Here is a 24777-nt window from a genome sequence, read left to right as displayed (position 1 = left end):
ACAGTAAATTCAAGTTTTGCTTTTTAGAACTTTTTGGAATTTTCCCCCAAATATTTTCAATCTGGTGGTTGGTTGAATCTGTGGGTGCAGAACCTGCAGATATGGAGGACCAACTGTATACATGCCCCATTCACATCACAGTACCTGTGCTTTTAGGAGGCTCCTGAGGTCCGCCCGGCCAGCCGTACTGTGGGTATCCTTGGTAGGGGTACCCCTGAGGAGGTGGGTAGGGTCCCCCCATAGGTCCTGGAGGGTAGCCCTCAGGCCCCATCGGTTGCTGTGGATAAGGTGGGTACGGAGCCGTCGGACCGGGCCCTGGATACGGTGGAGGGTTCCCTTGGTTCATCAGGGACCTGCTGAGTACACCTAAGAGACAGACAATGAAAGTTATTTGCATTTAATCTGGGGAAATCGTTAGGATAAAAACTGTAATCATGAGATCATTTACAAATTGCCTTAAAGATATCTTAAACCTCTTGCACATCTTCAGCTCTGCCCATTTTGTTTCCTTCTCACCATCACAATTGGCAAATATCTTATGTATCTGTTTACCTTTTGTCTGCCCCCCCCACTAGACTACAGGCTGTGACAGCAGGAATCACATCAGTTTGGGGTCATCACCATGACCCTGGAGCTTAGCATAGTGACCGGCACAAGGCAGGCCCCAGTAAATGTGCTGAATGAAGAACCGATTATTATTTTGTTTTTTAATTCTCTAAAATATCCATAAATGTGATTGGATAGCTCTAAGAAGAAGGCAGAAAGTCTAACAGCATTAATTATGAATCAGATCAGCAGAGGCTGACCTGGTGACAGAAATCCTCCAACAAACAGGGCTGGGCCACAATGGGGTTTTCTAACAAGCAGCAACACTGGCAGTGAGTGACCAGTGAGTGTAAAGGTTGCCCCCACCCTGGGCACTGGGTGATCTGCTTGCTCTCCTGAGACCCACAGCTCTGAGCAGTTGAGCAGTATGCTCGGTTGTCACTACACAAAGGGCAGAGCTGTCCACAGAGCATGCCAAGCATCTCCTCTGACCATCCAGGCTCCCAGGACTCTGGAGCACTCCCCAGGAGCCCCCACTTTGTTTTACAGGTTCCTGCTCTCGGTGGTTTGCTTCTGTGAGGGAGGCCATTTCTTCCCAGTCCCCAAAGCCTTTTATCCATTCTCTTGATTGGGCCTGAAGTCTGGAGGGGGCCAGCATCTCCTTTCTATCATCTCTGTAGCCCCCGAAGTGCCTGACACAATGACTTCCTGATTAAAAGCATTACTGGGGAATGCAAAGTACATATATTCTGGATGAACATGATTGCTATCATCTTGCTGCCTTGTACTCACCCCTCTCCTGTACTGATATTTAACGTTTTACCTATCTGAGTAAGTTAATAGAGGGAAGAGTCTCATACTCAAAATTTAATAATTTCACCATTAGTTCTTTTTCATAATATGCAATCAATAAATTCATAAATGACTCTATAAGAAGAACAGAGTAGCCATAAAGTAAGGTTCCCTAGAAAATCTGCATTAAAACAGTGGACTTTGCTGGCTGCCCACGCAACAACCACATCCCCCTTCATAATAAGTCAGATTTCCAGTTAAGTATCCATTCTTTCTTCCTGTAGTTTATGTGCTTTGGGGGAAGCTCATTCCTTACCAGTTCCAGGGTGAGCCCAATCTAACCTAAGCCAATCCAGGTCACCCTTTCCTCTTTTCCATCAAGACTGATTCAAGGACTCCAGGACTAAGCCAATCACAAATGGCATCCTTTGGGCACTCGGATTAGTTCGAAAGTGGTTTGATCAGTTAAAATCTTGGGGCTTGGGCTTCCCTGGTGGCGCAGTGGTTAAGAATCCGCCTGCCAATGCAGGGGACAAGGGCTCAAGCCCTGGTCCGGGAAGTTCCCACATGCCACGGAGCAATGAAGCCCACGAGCCACAACTACGGAAGCCTGCATGACTAGAGCCCATCCTCCGCAACAAGAGAAGCCAACGCAATGAGAAGCCCACGCACCGCAACAAAGAGTAGCCCCCCGCTCGCCGCAACTAGAGAAAGCACGCACGCAGCAAGGAAGAGCCAACGCAGCCAAAAATAAATAAATTTAACAACAACAACAACAAAAATCTTGGGCCTCTCCTAACACACTCCCAACCTTCCCTTCCCCTTAACACAGTCAAATACATGGTCTAGCAAGGACATGGCCTACAAAATTGCTGACAGCCAATCTGCAGCCGTGAGGGAGCCACCAGCCTTGAGATGAAGTAGATACTTCAGAAAGGTAGAGCAGAAAGAAGGAAAGAAATGGGATTCCAGGCACTTCCCTGGTGGTCCAGTGGTTAAGACTCTGCACTCCCAATGCAGGGGGCCTGGGTTCGATCCCTAGTCAGGGAACTAGATCCCACATGCCACAACTAAAACAACAACAAAAAAGATCCCACAGGCTGCAATGAAGGTCCCGCATGTGGCAACAAAGATTCCGTGTGCAGCAACTAAGACCCAACGCAGCCACATACACACATACATAAATACATAACTAAATAATTTTTGAAAAAATAAAGAAATGGGATTCCAGATGACTTTATAATAGCTCATAAATCAGATTAAAACCCAACCTAGGGCTTCCCTGGTGGCGCAGTGGTTGAGAGTCCGCCTGCCGATGCAGGGGACACGGGTTTGTGCCCGGGTCCTGGAAGATCCCACATGCCGCGGAGCAGCTAGGCCCATGAGCCATGGCCGCTGAGCCTGCGCTCCACAACGGGAGAGGCCACAACAGTGAGAGGCCCCTGTACCGCAAAAAAAAAAAAACAGAAAAAAAAAACACCAACCTAACCTAAGCTACCTCTGTAGAATTTCCACTACTAGGAACCAATAGTAAGGTAAGCTAATGAACCCCTCTGATTGATGTTCAAGCAAGCAGACATTTATGCAGTGCTGACTGTGCCTGGCACTGTGCTAAGTAGTGGGGTATAGAAATGGATATGCTTCAAATCCTTCCCCTGGACAACAGGTTAAAAAGACAAACATAAGGATGGTAGTTTTTAGAAAAGGTGGTAAATAGACTGCTGGGTAGCAGTAGGGGCTTAAACTCAGTTGAGAGGAGGTGGGAGTGAGGAGAGTGTCACTTGAAGGAGGGGATAATAAACTGAAACTTTGTAAGATGAAATTGGAATGGCTAGAAGATCTCTCTTTTGACCTCATCTGCATTCTGTCTCTCATTCTTCTTTCTTCAGGGGCCTGGGAGGGATTCAGAAAAGAACTAGGGTTCTTTCCCTTCTTTGCTCTCTGGTCTATGCCAACGTGGCATCACACTCTGACCTGGAAATGGCCTTTCCCTTTACCCTAAACCAAAGGCTCACGGTGACAAACACTGCAATCATCACGTGAACCTGGGCACCTAACTGCTGACTACTTCTGCATTCCCTCTCTCCTGCCTGGAAGGCTGTGGTAAACCTAGTGAGCCCTGGTTAACACAGAAATCAGTCTCATTAACCCCCCTACAGCTATTCCATTAGTTATTTTTTAAGTCACAGAAGTAGAACACAGCCATCATAACTACTCTTTCCTGAAGTTCAGAGTGTGTGTGTGTGTGTGTGTGTGTGTGTCCTCTGTACTGACCTAATTCCATCAAAACTGTAGTTTAACTTCATTAATCCAACAAGACCCTGTAATAATGATCATTCTCCCTCTAGCAAAGTCTACACCTATATTTCTCTGAAGACACTGCCTTTCTAAGAACAATGAGCAGTGAGAAGGCACAGAGAACAAAGCGTTTAGAACCATCACAACCTCACACCTCAATGTTTCATGACTTTTCTTGATCGATCTATGTGTATCTATTCCTCATTATTCCTGGTACCCTCAAAACTCTCCCAAATGTATGTCCTCCCCTTTCTCCCTCAATCATGTTTCCCCCTCATTTTTAGTATGTAACTTTCTCCCTCTGCCTGAGAAATTGCTTAATGTCTGGGGTCAGGGGAACCCCATGTACTACTCAGATGCACTTATAAAGGCATAACAGATGCTCTACTGTCATGACCAACCCCCACCCCACACTCTGTCCTGTGTTCCCAGAACACAGTCACCTTAGAGGAATAAAATCTGGAACTATTTTCAGTTTCCTCTAAGCAGGAAAAACATCCCAGTAAGAGAACAGCAAAAGTCATAGAAATAGCATCTGTGTCAAGATCAAAGATTCCAGAGCTGGCATCTTAAAAGCAGGAGTTCACCCAGTGGGAATCCATTGTTCCCATGCTTGTACAGAAGCGAACCCAAGTAAAGAAAGATTCCCTCACATTGACACAGTCTAGTACAAACCACTTAACATAAGCAAAATATAAATGAGCTTTAAATTTAAGGTATGATACAAAACTTTAAAACATGAATGTTTTCCCTTATAAATTTGGTCAGGTGAAATGTAAGCTCTACTATAATAGAGTGTGTTACACTGAGGATCAAATGTAAACAGTGGAAATTGTAGCATTAAAGACAAATCATAGCTCCAAAAGAGACAGCTCAAATCAAGCAGCAGCCAAGATCCATTAAAACTGCATTGAATCTGGGCTTCCCTGGTGGCGCAGTGGTTGACAATCCGCCCGCCAGTGCAGGGGACACAGGTTCGATCCTTGGTCCGGGAAGATCCTGCATGCCGTAGAGCAGCTGGGCCCGTGCACCACAACTACTGAGCCTGCGCTCTAGAGCCCACGAGCCACAACTCCTGAGCCCACATGCCACAACTACTGAAGCCTGTGTACCTGGAGTCCGTGCTCTGCAACAAGAGAAGCCACCACAATGAGAAGCGCACAAATCGCAACAAAGAGTAGCCCCCACTCACCGCAACCAGAGAAAAGCCCGCACGCAGTGACGAAGACACAACACAGCCAGAAACAATAAATAAATAATAATAAAATAAATAAATTTTTTAAAAAACCACTGCATTGAATCTATTTGCAAAAGAATTCAGATTAATGATAGTAAAGATGATCCAAGATCTCAGGAAAAGAATGGAGGCATAGACCGAGAAGACAAGGAATGTTTAACGAAGAGCTAGAAGATCTAAAGAACAAACAAATGGAGATGAACAATACAGTAACTGAAGTGAAAAATACACTAGAAGAAATCAATAGCAGAATAAATGAGGCAGAAGAACTGGTGAGCTGGAAGACAGAATGGTGGAAATTAATGCCATGGAATAGAATAAAGAAAAAAGAATGAAAAGAAATGAAGACAGTCTCAGAGATCTCTGGGACAACATGAAACACACTAACATTTGCATTATAGGGGTCCCAGAAGGAGAAGAGAGAAAGGACCTGAGAAAATATTTGAAGAGATAATAGCTGAAAACTTCCCTAGCATGGGAAAGGAAACAGTCACCCAAGTCCAGGAAGCACAGAGAGTCCCATACAGGATAAACCCAAGGAGGAACACGCTGAGACACATAGTCAAATTGACAAAAAATTAAAGACAAAGAGAAAATATTAAAAGCAACAAGGGAAGGGACTTCCCTGGTGGCACAGTGGTTAAGAATCCGCCTTCCAGTGCAGGGGATGTGGGTTCAATCCCTGGTCAGGGAACTAGATCCCACATGCATGCCACCACTAAGGAGCCCACTGGCAGCAACTAAGGAGCCAGTGAGCCGCAACTAAGGAGCCCACCCGCTGCAACTAAGACCCAGCACAACCAAAATAAATAAATAAAATAAAAATTTTTAAAAAGCAACGAGGGAAAAGCAACAAATAACCTAAAAGGGGGGTGGGACTTCCCTGGTGGTGCAGTGGTTAAGAATCCGCCTGCCAGTGCAGGGGACAGGTGTTCAAGCCCTGGTCCGGGAAGATCCCACATGCCGCGGAGCAACTAATCCCATGCGCAACAACTACTGAGCCTGCACCCTAGAGCCCGCGAGCCACAACTACTGAAGCCCATGCGCCCAGAGCCTGTGCTCCACAACAAAGAGAAGTCACTGCAATGAGAAGCCCATGCACCACAACGAAGAGTAGGCCCCGCTCACCGCAACTAGAGAAAGCCCGTGTGCAGCAACGAAGACCCAATGCAGCCAAAAATAAATAAATAAAATTAAAAATTTTTAAAAAAAGAAAAAAAACATACAAGGGGGGAGTTCCCTGGCAGTCCAGTGGTTAGGACTTGGCACTTTCACTGCTGGGTGAAAGCCTTGGGTTCAATTCCTGTTGGGAAACTAACATCCCACAAGTTGCTTGGGGAAAAACAAAAACAAAAAAACATACATGGGAATTCCCATAAAGTTATCAGCTGATTTTTCAGCAGAAACTGCAGGCCAGAGGGGAGTGGCATGATGTATTTAAAGTGATGAAAGGGAAGAACCTACAACCAAGAATACTCTACCCAGCAAGGCTCTCATTCAGATTTGACAGAGAAATCAAAAGCTTTACAGACAAACAAAAGCTAAGAGAATTCAGCACCACCAGACCAGCTTTGCAACAAATGCTAAAGGAACTTCTCTACGTGGAAAAGAAAAGGCCACAACTAGAAATAAGAAAATTATAAGTGGAAAAGCTCACCAGTAAAGGCAAATATACAGTAAAGGTAGGAAATCATCCACACACAAATATGATATGAAAACCAGCAATCACGAGAAGAGGAGAGCACAAATGTAGGATATTAGAAATGAATTTGAAATTAAAAGACTGGCAACTTAAGACAATCATGTTTATATAACTAGTGGGAAGCAGCTGCATAGTATAGGGAGATCAGCTTGGTGCTTTGTGACCCCTAGAGGGGTTGGATAGGGAGGGTGGGAGGGAGGGAGACGCAAGAGGGAAGAGATATGGGGATATATGTATATGTATAACTGATTCACTTTGTTATAAAGCAGAAACTAACACACCACTGTAAAGCAATTATACTCCAATAAAGATGTAAAAACATTAAAAAAATAATAATAAAGTAAGATTCCACAGGGTGGGGGAAAAAACAAAAAACCTTCATGGGAACCGCAAACTGAAAATCTAAAATAGATAAAAAACGCACAAAAAAGAAAAAGCAATCCAAACACAACACTAAAGTTAGTCATCAAATCACAAGAGAAGAGAACGAAAGAGGAAGGGGAGAAAGAAGACCTACAAAAACAAATCCAAAATAATTAACAAAATGGCAATAGAAACATACATACTGATAATTACCTTAAATTTAAATGGATTAAATGCTCCAACCAAAAGATACAGAATGGCTGAATGGATACAAAAACAAGACCTGTATACATGCTGTCTACAAGAGACCCAATTCAAATCTAGGGACACATACAGACTGAAAGTGAGGGGATGGAAAAAGGTATTCCACGCAAATAGAAATCAAAAGAAAGCTGGAGTGGCAATACTCATATCAGACAAAGTAGACTTTAAAATAAAGACTGTTACAAGAGACAAAGAGGACACCACATAATGATCAAGGGATCAATCCAAGAAGATATAACAATTATAAATATATATGCACCCAACATAGGAGCACCTCAATATACAAGGCAAATACTAACAGCCATAAAAGGAAGAATCGACAGTATCACAATAATAGTGGGGGACTTTAACACCCCACTTTGATCAATGGACAGATCATCCAGACAGAAAATCAATAAAGAAACACAGGCCTTAAATGACACATTAGACTACATGGACTTAATTTATATTTATAGAGCACTCCATCCAAAAACAGCAAAATAAACATTCTTTTCAAGTGCACATGGAACATACTCCAGGACTGACCACACGCTGGGCCACAAAGCAAGCTTCGGTAAATTTAAGAAAACTGAAATCATGTGAAACATCTTTCCCAACCACAACACTCAGATTAGAAATCAATTACCGGAAAAAAAAAAAAACTGTAAAAAAACACAAAAGTGGAGGCTAAACAATATATTATTAAACAACCAATGCAGCACCAAAGAAATCAAAGAGGAAATCAAAAAATACCTACAGACAAACACGATGACCCAAAACCTATGGGACACAACAAAAGCAGTTCTAAGAGGGAAGTTTATAGCAATACAATCTTACCTCAGGAAACAAGAAGAATCTCAAACAACCTAACCTTACACCTAAAGCAACTAGAGAAAGAACAAACAAAACCCAAAGTTAGTAGAAGGTAAGTAATAAAGATCAGAGCAGAAATAAATGAAATAGAGACAAAGAAAACAATAGAAAAGATCAATGAAACTAAAAGCTGCTTCTCTGAGAAGATAAACAAAATCGATAAATCTTTTTTTTTTTTTTTTTGCTTTTACTTTCATTTGCATTTATTTTTTGCAGCATTTATTCCCAGGCCATAAGTTTTTGTTTCTTCAGTTTCTTCTGGGATATCTTTTTCTTCTGGGCAACCTCCTCTTCTGGTTTAGGAACAATCTGTTCTTTTTCAGTAAGGATCATCTCAATGTGGCACGGAGAGCTCATGTATGGGTTGATCCGACCATGAGTTCTATAAGTCCTGCGCCGCATCTTGGGGGCTTTGTTCACCTGGATGTGCTCAATGACCAGAGAATCTACATCTAAGCCCTTAAGTTCAGCATTACTCTCTGCATTTTTGAGCATGTGCAGTAAAAATTCAGCACTCTTTTGGGCCACCGACCCTGCGTCCAGCCCCACTGTTTGGCCTGGGCACACCTACCAACTCCACCATTGTAGCGACGGAATGGCACACACTGCTGCTTTTTTTTTTTTTTTAAATTTATTTATTATATTTGGCTGCGTTGGGTCTTCGTTGCTGCGCGCGGGCTTTCTCTAGTTGCGGTGAGCGGGGGCTACTCTTTATTGCGGTGCGTGGGCTTCTCATTGCGGTGGCTTCTCTTGTTGTGGAGCATGGACTCTACGCATGCGGGCTTCAGTAGTTGCAGCACGCGGGCTCAGCAGTTGTGGCTTGAGGGCTCTAGAGTGCAGGCTCAGTAGTTGTGGCGCACGGGCTTAGTTGCTCTGCGGCATGTGGGATCTTCCCGGACCAGGGCTCGAACCCGTGTCCCCTGCATTGGCAGGTAGACTCTTAACCACTGTGCCACCAGGGAAGCCCCACACTGCTTCTTTAAAGTGACATCCTTCAGATACTTAGTGGCTTTTCGGATATGCATACCCTTAATGGCCTGGGCTGTTTCACGAGTGTTCTTAAAGTGAACATGAAGATTTGAACCTCTGGACTTGCATGATTTTGTGGGATTTTCTGGGTCAAGTGAATAGCGAACCATTTTTAGAGGTCACCTCAGGCCGCTGACCGGAAAAGCAAATTGATAAATCTTTAGCCAGCCTCATCAGGAAAAAAAGGGAGAAGGCTCAAATCAATAAAATTAGAAATGAAAAAGGACAAGTTACAACTGACACCACAAAAATACAAAGGATCATAACAGACTACTACAAACAGCTATATGCCAAAAAAATGGACAACCTGGAAGAAATGAACAAATTCTTAGAAAGGTACAACCTTCCAGGACTGAACCAGGAAGAAATAGAAAATATGAACAGACCAATCACAAGTACTGAAATTGAAACTGTGATTTAAAAACTCCCAACAAACAAAAGTCCAGGACCAGATGGTTTCACAGGTGAATTCTATCAAACATTTAGAGAAAAGTTTACATCTATCCTTGTGAAACTAGTCCAAAAAATTGCAAAGAGGGCTTCCCTGGTGGCGCAGTGGTTGAGAGTCCGCCTGCTGATGCAGGGGACACGGGTTCGTACCCTGGTCTGGGAAGATCCCACATGCCGCGGAGCGGCTGGGCCCGTGAGCCATGGCCACTGAGCCTGCGCGTCCGGAGCCTGTGCTCCGCAACAGCAGAGGCCACAATGGTGAGAGGCCTGCGTACAGCAAAAAAAAAAAAAAAAAAAAAAAAAAAAAAAAATTGCAAAGAAAGGAACACTCCCTAACTCATTCTGTGAGGCCACCATCACCCTGATACCAAAACCAGACAAAGATACCACAAAAAAAAGAAAATTACAGACCAATATCACTGATGAACATACATGCAAAAAGACTCGACAAAATACTAGCAAACAGAATCCAACGATACGTTAAAAGGATCATATACCATGATCAAGTGGGATTCATCCCAGGAATGCAAGGGTTTTTCAGTATCTGCAAATCAATCAGTGTGATTCACCACATTAACAAATTGAAGAATAAAAACCATATGATCATCTCAATAGATGCATAAAAAGCTTTCGACAAAATTCAACACCCATTTATGATAAAAACTCTCCAGAAAGTGCGCACAGAGGAAACATACCTCAACATAATAAAGGCCATATATGACAAACCCACAGCTAACATCATACTCAATGGTGAGAAGCTGAAAGCATTTTCTCTGAAATCAGGAACAAGTCAAGGATGTCCACTCTTGCCATTTTTATTCAACATAGATTTGGAAGTCCTAGCCATGGCAATTAGAGAAGAAAAACAAATAAAAGGAATACAAATTGGAAAAGAAAAAGTAAATCTGTCACTGTTTGCAGATGACATGATACTATACACAGATAATCCTAAAGATGCCACTAGAAAACTACTAGAGCTAATCAATGAATTTGGTAAAGTTGCAGCATACAAAATTAATACACAGAAATCTGTTGCATTGTTATACACTAACAACAAAAGAGAAAGAAACAATCCCATTTGCCATCACATCAAAAAGAATAAAATACCTAGGAATAAACCTACCTAGGGAGACAAAAGACCTGTACTCTGAAAACTATAAGATGCTGATGAAAGAAACTGAAGATGACACAAACAGATGGAGAGATATACCATGTTCTTGGATTGGAAGACTCAATATTGTCAAAATGACTATACTACCCAAGGCAATCTACAGATTCAATGCAATCCCTATCGAATTACCAATGGCATTTTTCACAGAACTAGAAAAAAAAAATTTTTTTTCTCATGAACCATGTTCATGGCTAAAATTTTTTTTAATTTGTATGGAGACACAAAAGACCCTGAACAGCCAAAGCAATCTTGAGAAAGAAAAATGGAGCTGGAGGAATCAGGCTCCCTGACTTCAGGCTATACCACAAAGCTACAGTCATCAAAACAGTATGGTACTGACACAAAAACAGAAATATAGATCAATGGAACAGGATAGAAAGCCCAGAAATAAATCCAAGTACCTATGGTCAATTAATCTATGAGAAAGGAGGCAAGACTATACAGAAGAGACAGTCTCTTCAAAAATGGTGCTGGGAAGACTGGGCAGCTAACATGTAAAAGAATGAAATAGAATATTTTTTAACACCATGCACAAAAATAAACTCAAAATGGATTAAAGACCTAAATGTAAGACCAGATACTGTAAAACTCTTAGAGGAAAACAGGCAGAATGCTCTATGACATAAAACACAGCAATTTCTTTTTCTATCTGTCTCCTAGAGTAATGGAAATAAAAACAAAAATAAACAAATGGGACCTAACTAAACTCAAAAGCTTTTGCACAGCAAAGGAAACCATAAAGTGAAAAGACAACCCACAGAATAGGAGAAAATATTTGCAAATGATGCAACCAACAAGGGATTAATATCCAAAATATACAAACAGCTCATGCAGCTCAATATAAAAAAACAAAAAACAAAACAAAACAAACAAAAACAAAAAACCCAACCCAATCCAAAAATGGGCAGAAGACCTAAATAGACATTTCTCCAAAGAAGACATACAGATGGCCAACAGGCACATGAAAAGATGCTCAACATTGCTAATTGTTAGAGAAATGCAAATCAAAACTATAATGAGATATCATCTCACCCCAGTCAGAATGGCCATCATCAAAAAGTTTATGAACAACAGGTGCTGGAGAGGGTGTGGAGAAAAAAGGGGACCCTCCTACACTGTTGGTGGGAATGTAAATTGGTACAGCCACTATGGAGAACAGTATGGAGGTTCCTTAAAAAACTAAAAATAGAGCTATTGTATGATCCAGCAATCCCACTCCTGGGCATATATCCAGAGAAAACCATGGTTTGAAAGGATACATGCACCCCAGTGTTTACTGCAGCACTGTTTACAATAGCCAAGACATGGAAGCAACCTAAATGTCCATCAACAGATGAACGGATAAAGAAGATGTGGTACATACATACAATGGCATATTACTCAGCCATAAAAAAGAATGAAATAATGCCATTTGCAGCAACATGGACATGGAGACTATCATACTAAGTGAAGTAAGTCAGACAGAGAAAGACAAATATATGATACTGCTTATATGCGGAATCTAAAAAAAATGATACAAACGAATTTATTTACAAAACAGAAACAGACTTACAGACTTAGAGAACAAACTTATGGTTACCAAAGGGGAAACGTGGGGATGGGGAGATAAGTTGGGAGTTTGGGATTGACGTGTACACTATATTTAAAACAGGTAACCAGCAAGGGCCTACTGTACAGCACAGGGATCTCTACTCAATATTCTGTAATAACCTAAATGGGAAAAGAATCTGAAAAAAAATAGATACATGTATATGTACAACTGAATCACTTTGCTGTACACCTGAAACTAACACAACATTGTAAATCAACTATACTCCAATATAAAACAAAAATTTTTTAAAAAAAGGCTGCATTGAACACTCTTATCTGATGATCCCACTCAAGACATGCTCAAAGTCATAGGATTTTCAGTCATTCAACCATACAATGAGAAGAGCAGAAACTATTCTTTCGGAAAGTGGCCCATGGAGGTAAGATCACAATAAAAGACCTCATCAAAGCAGAGATGAAGGAAAGAATAATAGTTTTCAAAGTTATTTTTTTAAATGACAAGACACCTGGTAGCATGGCACTGACCCTGCAGGCAGTAGAGTGGAGAATGTTCCTCTGGAAAAACTGAGCAGCCCGAGGGGAAAAAATTACTGATAATACTCGAGGAGACTCCAATGACTCACCCAGTCACTCCTCAGAAAAGCCCATGCACGCAGAACTTCTAATCAGCTTTTTATTGCCTCATAAATAAATCAATGAACAAGGATTATCAAGACATTTAAGGAAAGCCTGCAACATAAAAAAACAAAACAGAAAAAAGAAAAAACCCAAACGTCCAAAAAAAAAAGAAAAGAATAAATTACGGTACATCTATATAATAGTTCCTTTGCAATTATTCTCAATTTGAAGCATGATATTAATAGTAAGCGTAGAAAAATGTAAAAGCATGATCCCATTTTCTTTAAAATAAATATTAATAAATGGATCAGTGTTACAGAATGAAGAATTCTACAAGAGACCCACACGGTAGTCACCTAATTTAATAGAAAGGCATCACTGCAACTCAGAAAGTAAAAATTAATCTTTCCAATAAATAGTGCTGGCTATTCTAATGGGAGAAAATTAAAAAAATGAACCTTGATCTCCATCCTTATAAACAAAGAATAATTCACACTGTACCCTGGACACAGTCACGCTTTTAGAACAAAGTTTATAATATATTCATGACTTTGGAAATATTTATCTTATGACCCAGCAATTCTACTCTTAGATATATACTGAAGTAAAATGAGCACGTAAGTCCACCAAAGACACATGTAAGAATAGTCAGTGACTTCCCTGGTGGTCCAGCTGTTAAGACTCCGTGCTTTCAGTGCAGAGGGCACAGGTTCAATATCTAGTCAGGGAACAAAGACCCCATATTCCCACATGCAGCACAGCATGGCCAAAAAAAAAAAAAAAAAAGGAATGGTCAAAGCAGCTTGATTTATTATAGCCCCAAACCGGAAACCATCCAAATGTTCAACAACAGCAGAACAGAAAGATTACGGTACAGTTATACAATAGACACTGCCCAGTGATAAGGAAAGAACAATTACTACATGCAGCAACGTGGATGAGTCCCACAGACAATGATGAACAAAAGCCAGACTCAACAGACTTCACACTGTAAGACTGCATTTATATGAGGTTCAAGAACAGCCAAAACGAATCTACGGATATTGACTGGAAGAGGCACAAGAGGAGATTTCTGGGATGATGGAGATGTTCCACATCTTGAGCTGAGTCATGATTACATGGAACAGTTTTGGAGTTGTACATTAAGATTTTCATGCTTTGGCAGACAAGCCTGGGAAGGGCTGAGGGGACCGTCCTGAGAAGCCTTGATTAAAATGGGAAAAAAAAAAAAAGATTTTCATGCTTTAAGTGTACAGTAACAGTAGACAGACAAAATTTGGCTAGAAGGAAAAAAACATTTATAGTGGTTTTCCCTGGGTGCTGGAATTATTGGCAATTGTTATTCTGTATGTTTGAAAATTTCAATAAGGAACCTATATAGTCAGAAAAAAATTAAGTCTTCTTAGTGCTTTTTGGTATTTTCATGTTACCCACCTCTTTTTTTTTAAAAATGCCTAGAATGCTTCTGTAGACCCCTTCTAGTGCCCCAACTTCCCTTCCTATTATTAATTTTCCCTTGTGGATAAACTATTTTATATCTGCTCTTCACTGCTTTTTACAGTGATTTTTTTAATTGTGGTTCTTTTTTGTGGGGGGGGAGGCACTCCATGCGGCATGTGGGATCTTAGTTCCCCGACCAGGGATCGAACCCGTGGCCCCTGCAGTGGACGTGCAGAGTCTTAACCACTGGACTGCCAGGGAAGTCCCATGATTCTTTTTTTCACAAGACACTTCAGCTTCTTAAGTTCTTTAAATGTTTTTTCTCTGCTTCAAACTGAAAAGTCACTTGGCTAAGTACCAAACATGGGGTTAAAAAAAAAATTCTCTTGGTTACATGCAGACTTCCCCTACCTTGGGACTATTCTTATCTTCAAAGCCAGAAGTCATGCTTATCCCTCCATCTTTACATATCCTTCTTGGGAATTTATAAAATTGTAAAGTTTTTTTTTAAAAAAAGGGCTGATTTTACTCTGAAGACCTCCTCTGTGTCTTTTCTGAACTCCCTAATTAGGGATCTTTGTAAATAGATTATTTTATATTCTAGGTCCCTCAGTTTTTCTTGATTCTCATACCCATAATTTTGGGTATTGTTTGTTGGGCTAAAAAAAGCTTTAGAATTACTGGTTTGGTGCTGCTCTATCATCTCAGGTTTACAGTTTTTGTTAAATTTTGGCATTGATGTGTTCGTTTATTCCATTCACACAGTCATTTGTTCCTTCTATAAAAAGTAGAGACAGGGCTTCCCTGGTGGCGCAGTGGTTGAGAGTCCGCCTGCCAATGCAGGGCCCCGGTCCGGGAAGATCCCACATGCCGCGGAGCGGCTGGGCCTGTGAGCCATAGCCGCTGAGCAGCTGGGCCCGTGAGCCATGGCCGCTGAGCCTGCGTGCCCAGAGCCTGTGCTCCACAACGGGAGAGGCCACAACAGTGAGAGGCCCCCGTACCGCAAAAAATAAATAAATAAATAAATAAAAATTAAAAAGTAGAAACAGTAGGTCAGGGAAGTCAGAGAAGGCTTCTAACGGGAAGCAATGATCACACTGAGAGTTAGGCAGAAAGGGAAATGCGGATTACTCAACCTTCACACTCTGGTCAGAGATAACGCTCACAAACAGCCTTACTAAGAGTAGACTTTCAGGATCACTGCAGCTTCTTTTTCTATAGTTATCCTTTATCTCTTTTAATAGGAGTCATGTAATTTTATTCGTTTGCTTGTCAGATACTATTGGCAAACCTAATCATTTGTTTATTCAACATTATTAAGTACTTATTACATGACAAGCCCAGTACTGAGGATATGAGAGAAAGAACTCTAGCGGCCTTCCTCTTCGCCTTCAGTATCACTGATAATAGAAGTAAAATAATTGGGACTTCCCTGGTGGCATAGTGGATAAGAATCCACCTGCCAATGCAGGAGACGCGGGTTCGATCCTTGGCCTGGGAAGATCCCACATGCCACGGAGCAACTAAGCCCATGCGCCACAACTACTGAGCCTGTGCTCTAGAACCCGTGAGCCACAACTACTGAGCCCACACGCCTAGAGCCTGTGCTCCGCAACAAGAGAAGCCACTGCAACGAGAAGCCTGCCCACCGCAACAAAGAGTAGCCCCTACTCGCCACAACTAGAGAAAGCCCGCACGAAGCAACGAAGACCCAACACAGCCAAAAATAAATAAAATAAATTTATAAAAAAAATAATAAGTAATCTAGAGATGATTTAAAGTATTCAGAGGATGTGCGTAGGTTAAATGCAAACCCTATGCCATTTTATTTACGGGACTTGCGCATCCACATTATTTTGGTATGAAGGGGTCCTGGAACTACTGAGAGATGACTACACACAGTAAAAAATGAAAGATATCTTTGGGTAATGTCTGCCCCATGGCTTTTAGGAGAAAATAACCTATTTCTTCACTCGTTGAGCAGGAAAGCCACACTTCTAGATGCTTCCAACAACCATCCAGCTACCACTGAGAACATGTTTTGTCCCAGCACCAGGGCAGGATCCACAGCTGTGAACAGTCCCATGGGTTTCAAGCCAACCTCACCAAGGGCCCCTTCTCCAGCCTTTACTAGTCACGGATGGTCCTCTGCAGAAGCCAGAGGACTACCTGAATGTAGGACAGCCTTCTGCCTTCAGCTTCTGGAAGGACACCCCAAAGGTGGACCTCACTCAGCCCCTTGTCTGACAGCTCCCATAATGCCAGCAAGCCCACCCCCCCACTGCCCACTCCCCCCTTGGGAACTCCAACCACCAGCTGCGTCCCACCCCTCAGCTCGGGAACTCCGGTCAGCACCCCACTGATGCTGCTATCTTAAAGCCATGGGGAAGTGAAGGCTGGCTCCTGCTCAGAAAAAAAGGCTGGGGACCTCTGAATTACATCTAGTCATGGGATGTACAGGAGAGCATTGTAACTCTGGAGCTTCAAACAGCCAGCCCTCAAAGTGACAATGGAGGGAAAATGAGCCCAGCAAGAGGGAGGGTAGGAAGCAAAAGCAGCAGTGAACAGAAGGGAAAGAAAAAGGGAAGAAAGCTGTTAACAGAGAAAGTGAGTTGGGGAGATTAAAGAATAGGTTAGAGCAGGGAGAGAGAGAAAAGGGAGGAACTCTGCTCCCTGCCAACTTGACAGGACACACTAGAAAGGGACAGTCTATCCCTCCCAACAAGCCTGACAAGGCCACTTCCCAGGCCAGGTCTCTCACCAGCACGGCCCCTGAAAGACAGGCTCTGCCTGCCCCCTCCCAGAGCATTAGACTAGGCTTTGTGGGAAAACTGAAATCTTGACGGCTTAGAAAAAGGCCCCTACAGCTTCACGTGCTGGCAATTTAACTAAGCACTCCTGGTTCCTGCCGGCTACCAGCCCAGCCCTGGCTTTGCTCCACCATTAAAGCACGCTCTCCTGACCGACCCTCTGCGGGAGCGGCAGCTCAGTCAGCACCGCAGGGCGGCTTTAAAGGACAAGAGTGAATTTCACTGAACACCAGCAAGTACCAGTCACACCTGCCATGTGAGCACCCTAAGGACCAGACATCCCAGGGCAGCTCACTCCCCCCGCTTTCATTTTCATAGAATTTTTTTAAAGGAATACGCATTATGGACAAAAAGGTTAGAAAAAACACATGCTAGATGATAACTTCAGAGTTCTGTCATTAGTAACATCCACCAAGAGCAACTGTATGTATGGAAGACAAGGGGCCCAAAGTAGTATGGAGTATTGAAGAATTAAAAACAAACACAAGAAAACAAACTGCATCCACCCTGAACAAAAACCTGCGTTTTCCAAGAGCGCACCTGCACAGAAAGAACAACAGAACACAGCATCAATAAAGTCACATCCCTGGTGGAGGGCCTAGAGTTTAATGTAGTATACAGGCTCACCACCACTCGGGCCTCCTTCTGGCAAACCTCATGTCAAAACACCAGTGTTTTCAACTGACTGCATGTATTTCTTTTTAGTTCCTACGTTTTTCACTCTGCTGTCTTCCTGGTGTCATATAGCCATGCAGAGTTTCAGAAGATGGGATTCAAGGGGTCCTCTCTGAAGGCCTGCCTACCCCCAAACCATTCCTACCACCTGTTTACTGCCACCTGAAAAAATTAACAGAGTGAGTCATGTCTTTGGATGAAGGCAGTATTTTTCCAACTGGAGTATGTGGAACAATTTGGGGAATGTGGACAGACAACTTAATTTTAATAGTTAGGCTTTTTAATATTTGCTTTCTATTTGTGGCAGGTGATAGTGGTTTCCAATTTAAGCCAATCATAGTTTCCCTTTCAAATAACTTTTAGAGTTTTTAAAAAATGGCATAATTTAAAGAAAAATGTTAAATAATAGTACTGATGGCAAAGAGATAAGACAAAAATCATGCAGGTGGAACACAAATTAAGTGTGAGAAACAGATGAAGCACCCACCTCCAAGCCCTTAGAATGCAACCACCCCTCGCTGGAGTTCTGCCACCATCACACATCACCAAGATTTAGTTCAGCAAAGTCAGCAGAACCAGAGGACGCAGAAATTGGATCAGAGATTGATGAATCACACCAGCCTTTAGAGAGGGTGCTGCGGAAGATAGGCTGGGGGTGGGGGAAGGGGGGACACGGGGTCTGGGGCCTCTGGGAAGCTAGCGGGCAGCAGGAAAGCAGTAAGTATAGGTTTAACGACAAGGACTCATGAGATAGGCACGTTCCTATAGAAGTCCCCCTCTTCACACATACTGTCCCCAAATGATCCTGCCCGAGGTCCCAATACTGAAAGCTGATGGGTGAAGTACTGAGAGCAGAAGTCTAGCACCACTTCCCAGGTCTTCCTATTCCCAAATACCTTTGCAATTCAATTGTTCCCCACCCCTGCCTTTCTTTGAACACTGGCCAGGAGGCCAGGTAGATTTCAGTCGTGATTTATTTTCTGGGCCAATTCTCTTGAGACTAATGACTCTTTAACACAAATCAGAGAACTGATGAAAGGCATCTGTGAATAAGGCATTACTCTCCAATGAGTAAATTCAGGCAGATCAAACCCTCCCCTCACCATGATTACCAAGACTCCCTTAAATCATTCACACACATCACCACAATAAACTGAATATCACGATAAAGAGAGTCACACAAATTTTTTGGTTTCTCAGTGCAGATGAAAGTTATGTTTTCACTATACTGTAGTCTATTGAGGGTACAATAGCATTATGTCTAAAAAAATAATGTACACACCGTAATTTAAAAATACTTCACCACTGTGGGACTTCCCTGGTGGTCCAGTGGTTAAGACTCCGTGCTCCCAACGCAGGGGCCACGGGTTGGATCCCTGGTCAGGGAACTAGATCCCACACGCATGCTGTAGCTAAGAACCGGCGCAGCCAAATAAATAAATAAAATAAATATTAAAAAGAAAATACTTTATCACTGAAAAATACTAACAAACTTCTGAGCCTTCAGCGAGTTGTAATCTTTTTTGCTGATGGAGGTTTGAAGTATCGCGAGAATTACCAAAATGTGACACACAGAAACAAAGTGAACAAGTGCTGTTGGAAAAATGACGCCGACAGACACAGGGTTGCCACAAACCTTCTATCTGTAAAAATCGCAGTATCTGCAAGGCCCAACAGATCAAAGTACAATGAAACGAGGTATGCCTTTAATCAAAAGGTTCAGAAAAATATAAACCATCCTTTGTTTTTGACAAAGCCATACCAGACTTGCTACCCACAGACACTGGATTCAAACCATTTATCTCCCTTGCTTTTTTTTTAATTTTTTTTTTTTTTTTTGGCTGCGTTGGGTCTTAATTGCTACGTGCAGGCTTTCTCTAGTTACAGAGACTGGGGAGCTACTCTTCGTTGTGGTACACAGGCTTCTCATTGTAGTGGCTTCTCTTGTTACAGAGCACAGGACTAGGCGCGCGGGCTCAGTAGTTGTGGTGCATGGGCTTAGATGTTCCGCACCATGTGGGATCTTCCCGGCCCAGGGATCAAACCCATGTCCCCTGCATTGGCAGGCAGATTCTTAACCACTGCGCCACCAGGAAACTCCCTCCCTTGCTTTAGAACTGAGGGCCCATCCAGTTTCCTAGCTCTGGTTTTGAGGCCTAAATCAGTACTAATATTCCACATACGTCTCCTAAAAACTACAAAAGAAGTCATTCTAAGCTCACTGCCTTTTGAAGAGTCCTTTGTATATAGTGCCCAAAATGGTGTGAACCTTTTTGGCCAGAGCCTGGAGGGTCAACTCATGCCCAGTCCCCTTGCTTTTAAACTGCTGTGTGTTAATTGCTGACTCCCATTGTACAGCCAAGCCAATTAGTAGGGCTGGTCAAGCGTGAGGAGCTTGGAGGCCTAGAACACAGCACTCAATTCAGCCTGAGAAAAACAGGAAGCCTCTCCTGTCAGAACTTCCCTGTGAGAACTATGCCTAGACAACAAACGTCACAAGTCCGAGAGACGGATGTTGTAGTTCTGTAGTTCCCTGGGCACATCAGCAAGCACTTGAATCTCTATCTGATGGAGGACTGGCAGAGTGACTCAGGAGAATGAAATTTTAAAAGATGACTATTTCACTCCTCATTCAATTTAGTGAGCATTATTGCCCACTTCAGTCTCTGAAATGCTTAGTAAATAACTCCTTTAGGGTTGAAAGGATGTAGGGTCCAAAACCCAAGAAGCTGCAAGGTTTACTCCAGGCACTCTAAACCAGCTGGATAAAGTGTGAAACAGTCTGAATTTATTTACGTGTGAAATGCAAACATGCACTTACCCTCAGGTCTCCAGATCTGATTATTGGCTTATTGGTAACCAAGCCCAAATACACCCGGAAACAAAAACAAAAAAGCCTTAGGGTGCTGAATGAGGCTTTTACCAAAAAAATTTAAATGTTCACCTCTTTTTTTATTTCACTGCATCTCAAAAAAATATCAATCATCCAAAAATTAAAATATTCTGCTTTAGAGGAGCTCAAATTTCATAAAAGCCTCCCATTAATATTCCTTCAGAACCTCTGTGAAGGACTTCCCTGGTGGTGCAGTGGTTAAGAATCCGCCTGTCAATGCAGGGGACACGGGTTCGAGCCCTGGGCGGGGAAAATCCCACATGCCGTGGAGAAACTAAGCCCACGCGCCACAACTACTGAGCCTGTGCTCCAGAGCCTGTGAGTCACAACTACTGAGCCCGCGCGCCTAGAGCCCGTGCTCCGCAACAAGAGAAGCCACCACAATGAGAAGCCCACGCACCACAACGAAGAGTAACGCCCCCCCACACCCCGCTCTCCACAACTAGAGCAAGCCCACGCGCAGCAACAAAGACCCAACAGAGCCATAAATAAATAAATTTATGGGGGGGACCCTCTGTGAAGCCTTTCCTTTCGGCGGAGCGCGGTGGCAAGATGGCCGTGCAGATTTCCAAGAAGAGGAAGTTTGTCACTGACGGCATATTCAAAGCTGAACTGAACGAGTTTCTCACTAGGGAGCTGGCTGAAGATGGGTACTCTGGAGTTGAGGTCCGAGTTACACCAACCAGGACAGAAATCATTATCTTGGCCACCAGGACACAGAATGTTCTTGGTGAGGAAGGGCTGACGGATCCAGGAATTGACTACTGTGCTTCAAAAGAGATTTGGCTTCCATGAGGGCAGCGTAGAGCTTTCTGCTGAAAAGTTGGCCATAAGCGGTCTGTGCTCCATTGCCCAGGCAGAGTCTCTGCATTACAAACCCTTAGGAGGCCTTGCTGTGCAGAGAACCTGCTATGGTGTGCTGCGGTCCATTACCCCGTTTCAAGGTTGAGGACTGTTTCCAGCCAAGAAAGGAGGGCCTGCCCTTGGGTGACAAAGGTGCAGGCCTAGAACGCTCCGTGGGGGTCTCTGGCTCATACCCTAGCCCTGGTTCCCACCTGGGCCCAGTTCCCCTTAAGGGAGGGTATTTCTGTTCTTCAACAGAACAGCCAGGCCTGGTGTTTATCATTGCTTGTGTTGAGGGAAACACTATCTTTCTTTCCTAACATTGAAGTCTTAAATTCTCTACCAGTGGGAACATTTGTGGGGGCAGCCGGGGTGAATGAAAGCAGAAAATTTCCCAAAACTCTCGGCCTACTTAACCGCCCTGACAGCACATAGTTACAGTGTCTGGGGGAGGGGGAGCGGACTGTTTCCAAAGGAAGCATGATTAGTTGGCCGTTCCAAATAATTCCAAAGACCATTTAGAAAATGGTTAACAGTTTTTTTAAAATGTGGCCCAGAAATCTAACTTCCAGCGATTCTTAATATTATGGGGCTTCTGGAGAGCCCTGTAAAAAGCTCTTTCATAACAAGCCCAGCCAATGAATAGGTACACGGGGAGGGGGGGGGACTCTTCAGGTAAGTAGAAATACGTGGTAAACACACATTGCTCAATGCTCAAATGACTTGTCTTAAGACATGTTTTACAGAGAATGATGTGGCTGATCTGACTGGGAAGCTCGCTCTCCCCAGCTGCCAGCACTCTGGATTTGTCCTCCCTTGAGTGCTGTGCTGGTTTCTCCGTTTAATGCATAAACCAGCTGCAGCCACCTTGCCAAGTTCTCAGCAATTCCCTCAACTGCCTTTTACTGTACAGGATTCCTGGAGTCCAATTCTGTTTTCTGGAGTCAAACAAATACAAAACAAATTGGTGAGAAGTTTCAGCTATTTCACTTCCTCCCAGAAAACAGAAGTTTGTGAAAGGTTCAATCTAAAAAGGACAACTGTGTGCTTTTTGTTGTTGTTCACAGGATCAGTAAATTTCAGAGCTGGAAAAAAACCCATATATCACCAAATCATTCCTCTTCAAAAATCAAAATATCTTCTTCCTATTTCTCAAGAATTTAAGACAAAATGGCCAATTAACACTTAAGCAGCCTTACCTAAGAAGCCCACAAACTGAGGGTAGCAGGTAGGAAAGGGGAACTCTGTTCTACAATTAACAAAGAGCAGGGGACTCCTTTCAGCTTCCCCAATGCCCCCATTCATGTTTGGGGCACTGACTATCCTTCAATAACTTCTCTGCCATTAAATCTCCTACCACTCGCTCAGGGTTGGGTTTCACCCTGGGGATAAGAGGTGTTTGTAGAACACTCTGAAATTTCTAAAGGGTAAGTGCTGTGGACAATACAACCTCAGTGCATATCAAGGGTAGCAAAGCCCTCAGAGAGTCATTAACTCACCCGGCCAAATGAGAAGAGAAAATGAGCCGCAGCTGCGTGCTTCCTTTCCCGCATAAGAAGGAATTTTTTAAAAATCTGCTAACAATGGCCGGGGTAATTAGCACCTGGCTGCCTGCTCCCACATCCTTGTCTGATACAAAGATTTCAGAAGCAAGGTTCACAGAATCCCAACGGACCAGAGTTCTAGGCGTTGTCACCTCTTTTCCAGACTGTCAACTGCCTCCTCGGTGTCTCCCCATCCCACTGTTCCCCTACCCCAACCCAGCCGACGCTTCAATGCCTCCCCACAGTACACAAACCCTCAGCTGAGCGCTCAAAGAGTTTTTCCCAACCGGCCCTAACCTAAATCTCCAAACTTCCCCTCCGCCCCCAAAACCGCCCTAGCACTCGGTCCAGTAAGTCGCCGAATCGTCTTTCCCTTACCTCCAGCGCGAGGCTCAAGGTCTCCTACTCCAGAGGTCCCCTTTCCCTCCCTCTACTCTTCCAATGCCCACAGCTGCCGGAGATTAGCCGCCCCCCTCAGGGCTCCGCTCAGATTTCACTTCCTCCAACAGGTCTATTCAGATCCCTAGACACCGTTCTCAATAGTGAAGATTCCTTTTCCCCCGCAACACCTTTCCTGAACACCCCCGGCCCCTGCTCCCACCCGAGGGGCTCCCGAGCGCTCTCCCGCCCCCAGCAGGCCCGGCTCAAGAGCACGGAGTGGATCCCCGGCAGCGCCCTAGAAATCGCAGCCCAAGGCGAAGAGATGCAGAAGCCTCCCGCAGACGTCTCCCGAGACCGGGTGTGGCGAGCCCAGCTCTCAGTCAGCCGACTTCTCGCAACGCGGAGCCCCTTAGTCCACTGCCCAAAGGCCGGGCGGGCGGCGCTGGATCTTCCCAGCCTCCGCCAGCGGCGCTGCGACGGGACCCGGAGGAGCAGCCGCGATGAGCCGGGGTGGGCATCGGGCCGGCTGCAACCGCTCCCCAGCTCCTGGCCTCTCTCCCAGCCCGTGCGCGCTCCTCGGCCGGAGCCGGCCCATCCCGCCCCGGGGCCCTTCGCTCTTCCGGCGCCCTCTGGGGAGCTCGGGGGTGCGCAAAACCCCGGAAGGGCCCTGCCCGCGCCTCACCCCCTCCCTGGTCCCATCTTGGCCGGGTCCGGCTCCGCCGCACCTTACCTCTCTTCTCTTCGAAACTGCTAGGCACTGGTTCGGCCCGGACCCGCTGGGATCAGACGAGACCGCACTAGTCGCGCCGCACCTGCCAAGGAGCGAGTGAGGAGCCTGGGCGCGCCTGACGTCACAACCGGCCCGAGCGCCGCGAGCTCAGAGTCACCTGATCACCTTGGCAACCCGCACGGGGCGGGGCAAGGCGGTGGGCGGTGTCATAGCAAGAGCCCAGTTCCCTGCAGCTGGTCCTGGAAGCGCCTCCTGAAGCGCTCCCGGGCTGTTGACGACGCGGAGCCTCGAGGTCCGTCTCTGGCCTGGCTGCTCAGGCCTCCGAGTTGGGATGGATACCTGAGACTCCAACAGGCACAGGCATCAAGTTCGATCAGTGCTCCGAGACTCCAGACGTTATCCCCTCGCCGCCAGTGCAAGTGCCTGGCTGGCAGGGCCTGTGTCCCCACCATACCCGGTTCAGTGCGTGGCACGCAGGTTCGCTTGTGGGCTGCTCCTCTCCGTGTCTTCTGGGTCTAGACCCAACTAGGTTCGAGGGTTTGCTCCGCGAACTGTACCTGAGAGGGCTGGGGCTGAGGCTGATAACTG

The 24777-nt window shown here is 44.4% G+C and overlaps 1 long non-coding RNA gene and 1 other non-coding gene across 2 annotated transcripts in view; one reads left to right on the top strand and one right to left on the bottom strand.

Moving 5' to 3' along the window:
• LOC115860044 (uncharacterized) overlaps positions 1-24322 on the bottom strand; it is a 58134-nt gene extending 33812 nt beyond the window's left edge. Inside the window, exons 1-2 of the long non-coding RNA XR_004042307.2 lie at positions 24190-24322; positions 145-366 (exon numbers count right to left, since the gene is read on the bottom strand). This is a non-coding gene — a long non-coding RNA (uncharacterized lncRNA). The remainder of the gene's footprint in view (positions 1-144; positions 367-24189) is intronic.
• Positions 2316-2388, top strand: TRNAG-CCC (transfer RNA glycine (anticodon CCC)). The gene has a single exon. It is a non-coding gene; the product is annotated as a tRNA-Gly (tRNA).
• Positions 24323-24777: the final 455 nt, after the last annotated feature.

The sequence above is a fragment of the Globicephala melas genome, chromosome 3 (assembly GCF_963455315.2).
Source record: "Globicephala melas chromosome 3, mGloMel1.2, whole genome shotgun sequence".
Classification (NCBI taxonomy): domain Eukaryota; kingdom Metazoa; phylum Chordata; class Mammalia; order Artiodactyla; family Delphinidae; genus Globicephala; species Globicephala melas.
The sequence above is the reverse complement of the archived record's forward strand: the minus strand, read 5'-3'. Positions and strand labels throughout refer to the sequence as shown.